This window comes from Humulus lupulus, chromosome 7 (assembly GCF_963169125.1).
Source record: "Humulus lupulus chromosome 7, drHumLupu1.1, whole genome shotgun sequence".
Taxonomy (NCBI): Eukaryota; Viridiplantae; Streptophyta; class Magnoliopsida; order Rosales; family Cannabaceae; genus Humulus; species Humulus lupulus.
The window spans coordinates 17702912-17707702 of NC_084799.1; the positions used below are offsets into that span (position 1 = coordinate 17702912).

The window sequence follows — 4791 nt, forward strand, 5'->3', positions numbered from 1 at the left end:
TTATTCTAATCATTATTTATTTATAGATACTATATTTTTATGAATTTTTTATTAAAAAGTAGTTTTTATGGAAAAAGTATATGTTATGTTAAAAATATAATATATAGAAGTATAAAATTGTGTGGGACCGCGTGTGGCTGGTGGGTTTTCAGATTGCAAATGTTGAAAGCAATGCTAGTAGTAGTGTGGTTTATTGGATCTCTAAGTGATTAGTGCTCAAAAATGTAAATTTATTAATTCTAAAGTGTAAAATAAATTAAGTTTTAATTAATATTTTTATGAATTTATTGTAATATATTTTATATATAAAAATATTAATTTTAATTTAATTTATGTTTAATTTTCAGGAAATAAATTGCATTTGGACACTAATAAAAATAGAGAATAGAGAAATAGTTAAAACTGAAAAAGAAAATGAAGAAAGTGACATTTTTGAAGACTTGAAGCCCAAAATAGGCCCAGGCCCGCCAGCCTCTTTGCACTCCACAGCTGCCACCTGTCCGCATCATCTCCTCCAAGGCAGCATACTGTCAAGACCCTAGCATGCACATATATGCATATTTCCTCCCGTATGTATTGTTTCACCAACTTCAATGTGACCATTCCCAACAAAGACCCAAATGCATATGAAAGCCCAACGTGACCCTTCACACCAAGCTCCCAACGAAGGCCAACTGCCCAACAGCCCAATCCGAAGCACCTCCAGCCCATCTGTCTTCTCCTCTCCCAGCCACTGCCACGTGGCACTCTCTCATTGGTTGAAAATGGGTCAAAACTCTATTGTGTCACCAGCCATGTTTTGTGGGTATTGGGCTTTGTAAATTGCTATTTTGAGCTTTAAAGATCATGTTTTTGTGGTATTTTATAAAATGAGCATTTTGACTATACACAAAAATAGCTAGGGTAGTATTAATAATAAGATTTGATTTTTCAAAATCATATTTTATTATTAATATTTCAGATTTATTTTGTAAACCCCATTTTTTTATTTAATTTCTTTTTAGTCATTTTCTCAATCTATAAATAAGGACACTTTCTTCACATTTGGTATGTAATTTTTAGAGTAGAGAAACTATAGCAAAATTTCCACTCACTTTCTTCTCATATTTTCTTCTTAGAATTTTGTGAGAATCATGAGCATAATGACCTAATCTTCCTAGGAAGGTTAGGGATGATTCCATATGCAAGTGATGTTATTTTGCTACTTTGATTTACTATGTTCTTAATGTAATATATTTGAGTTATTTATGTTCTTTCATCTCTATCTTTATTTTGTTATCTTTATTTACTTATGCTAATAGTATATAGGATTAGTCATGCTCTTTCTATGTGCTTCTAATTAGTAAAAGTAATATTGATACATAATTTTATGTCTAATCTTCTATTGCATTATTGCCCTTGGGTATTTTGTCATTTTTAGATTTTTCATAAGATTAACATTATGCTTTTAAAGTAAATAACTTTATAACTCAAATGAACTTTTGTTAGAAAAAAAAACTATGGACTTTAATGTTAGATTTTCCAAGTAAATATTGGGATGTGAACTATTTACTTGTGTATTTTTGTGAATCAAGTAACCAAGTAACTAAACAAGCATATGGATGATTCTTGAAACCTTTCATTTTCTCAAACTCTTGATTACATCTTGTCTTTATTTCACTTATCTCATTTCATCACTTTATCAAAAATACAATACCAAAATCTCAAACCTCTTTCCATTTACAATTTTATTTACTTTTTGTTACTAACTTTTTGTGTTATTTTCTACTAACCTTTTGATTTTAGGTTACCTCCTTGTGGATTGACCGCCCGATTATACTACAACCACCGCTTAGTGGTTGTCACATTTTGAGCATTAAACAAATTTTGGCGTCGTTGCCGGGGAGGTAATTTTCAAAGGTTTAGCGAAATTTTTACAAAAATATTAGTAACTTTATTTGTGTTTGTGTTGGAATAAATATTGTGTTAATATAATTTTTATTAACTATTTTTTAATTAATTAGATTATTATTATAACAAAAATAAAAAGAAAAAAAAACTAAAAAAAAAAAATTCTTTATTTGTATATATATATATTTTTCTTCTCTTCAACTATTTTTTCTCGGTAACAAATATATATATATATATATATATTTATATTCATATATATTTATACATATCTATAAAAAAAACTAAACAAAAAAAGCAAAAACAGAAAGAAAAAAAAATATTTATTCTTATTTCTATTTCTTTTTTTCCTTTTCCATTTTTCTTCTCTTTTTGTTTAAAAAAAAAAACCATATATATTTATATAATTTTTTTTTCTTACTCCATTTTTCTTTCTTAATTTCTATTCTATTTTTTTTTTAGTTTAATACATATTTGAAAAAAAAAAAATAGATTAAGCTTGCTATTTTCTCTTCACTTTAATTTTCTTTTCTTTATTTTATTTTGTTTTGTGTTTTTTTTATTATTTTGTTACTTAGTTTAGGTTTTTCTTTTCCTTTGCCTTAGTTTTCCTTAGAATTTAGGTTTTTCAACAAAAAAAAAAAAACATAAAATTGCATAAAATTGTTCATAAAGTTTCGATCATAAAACTCTTAGTATTGGGAACAATTGTGTAATATTACAAATGGTAGAAACCGATATTGTTCTGTCTAGAAAGATTGGTTGTTAAATAAGGTTTGTGATAGAGTTACCCTCCACACTTACCTGGGAACCTCGGGGAGTTCTGTCTAGGCAAGTGTGGGTCTAAAGCGGTACCTTGGCAACCTTCCCAATCGGCCTGGGAACATTTCGAGCATCTACCTTTGCACTATTACATTGTTGAACTTATTACTATAAGAAAACCAAGCTTGTTCTGTCAAAATAAGCAATTTCACTTTGCTTAAAGGTTGTTTGGTCGAAAAGGTTGACTTGTGATCCACCATACTTACTCAGTAACCTCGGGGAGTTCTAGTAAGGCGTTGGAGATCACCCGAAAACCTCCAAATCTACCTGGGAACAAGTTTAACAAAAAAAAAAAAAAACATAAAATAAATCTAATTCTGATTCCCGAGGGTGGATGAATCATCACGAAACTTCCAGTGACACTTCTTCCAATTCATCTGCCACTCCTACCGGAACTCCTTTCACCAATCCTGCTTCTCCACAAACTTTCGCTAATAATAACCCATTCGCAATGCCTCGCAATGATGAAATCCAACCAAGAACTCTTAATGACTACCTCCATCCTACTCGCACTTCCATGCCTTCATGCATTATCTTCCATCCTAATATGCCCGCATTAGACTTTAAACTTGGCATGATTCAACTCTTGCCTACATTTCATGGAATGGAAAACGAAAGCCCATACGTGCATATTAGAGAATTCGAGGAGGTGGTAGCCACGTTCTATAACCGAGCCGAAAATGTCGATGTTGTGCGACTGAAGTTCTTCCCTTTCTCCTTGAAGGACAAAGCCAAAAGCTGGTTGTACTCTTTGAGACCTAGATCGATTGGAACATGGGAGGAGATGACCAAATCTTTCTTTCTGAAACACTTCCCTAGCCATAAGACCAACAGTCTAAAACGACAAATTTCCACATTCTCCCAAAAGGACAATGAAACGTTCTATCAAGTCTGGGAAAGATTCAAAGATCTGTTAAATCAGTGCCCACACCATGGCTATGAGAACTGGCGTTTGGTCAGTTACTTCTATGAAGGCCTCACAAGTCGTGAGCGCCAGTTTGTAGAAATGCTATGTGTTAGAGAATATTATTTTATTGCTCAATGGAAAAGGTGGAAAAACCAAAAAATACAAGTCTATGCAAAAAATACAATAGACAAGGTAATTGATTAAATAAATATTACAACTCAATTGCTCAAAATACAAGTAAATCCAAGGATGTAGAAGAAGAAGATTACAAACTCAATACTATAACAATACATGTAAATAAGAAGAACAAGAAGAACAAAAGAATAAAAAACACAAACAAACTCTCACACAACCAAAGTGTAGAGTAGTGGGGATCACCAACTTGAACAAGGTTCAAGACCTTTGTCCAAAAGCTTATTTCCCCCTATTCTCTAAGCACTAAGGGATCTCTCTAGGAAATAGCTCTCTGGAATTATCAAGCCTTTTGGTGTATTTTTCAGCCAAGTGCTTTTGTGGATGAAAAATGGTGTGTCTTACAAGTGAGCATTAGGCTCCTATTTATAGAGTTTGAGATACCCCTTTGAATTTCAAATTCCTCCAATCCCCATGGCTGTTACCAATGTTTAATTGGATGTTTTATGGAATTAAAATAGAGATTTGGGAGTTACTTAGTTGTTGGAAATGTTCAAAATTGGATAAAAACCGAAATTCAAAGAAGCTGTCAGCCACTAGGGCCGCGGCGCTTGTTCTAGGCGCCGCGGCGCTCAGTCAATTTCAGCAACAAATTTTTCAGTTTTTTCCAAAACGTTCTAATTTATTCCCACTTGATTTTGTAACTTCCATACACAATATGGGAGTTAAAATCACATCTCTATCAGCCATTTCTCATATGGCTTTATGAAATCCAATCTCAAAATGTGTAACATATAATATACACATTATTGGGTAATATTTGGGAGTTACAAATTTGTAACTGATTTTGTAACTCCAAAATATGTCACATTTGGACACACACATGTGCCCAATGTTGTGACTCTCAATAATATGTTACAAGGTGTGACAAATCACATTTTGTCACATTGTTTAATCTAATATTATATTATATGAAATAATATAACATTCCCCCACTAGATTGAATAATCACTTTTTGTAACACTTATTTAATCAATCAAACA

General features: G+C 31.7%; 1 non-coding gene across 1 annotated transcript; it reads right to left on the bottom strand.

The window, feature by feature from the left end:
- Nucleotides 1-3541: 3541 nt before the first annotated feature.
- Nucleotides 3542-3648, bottom strand: LOC133793286 (small nucleolar RNA R71). The gene has a single exon (XR_009874738.1). It is a non-coding gene; the product is annotated as a small nucleolar RNA R71 (small nucleolar RNA).
- Nucleotides 3649-4791: the final 1143 nt, after the last annotated feature.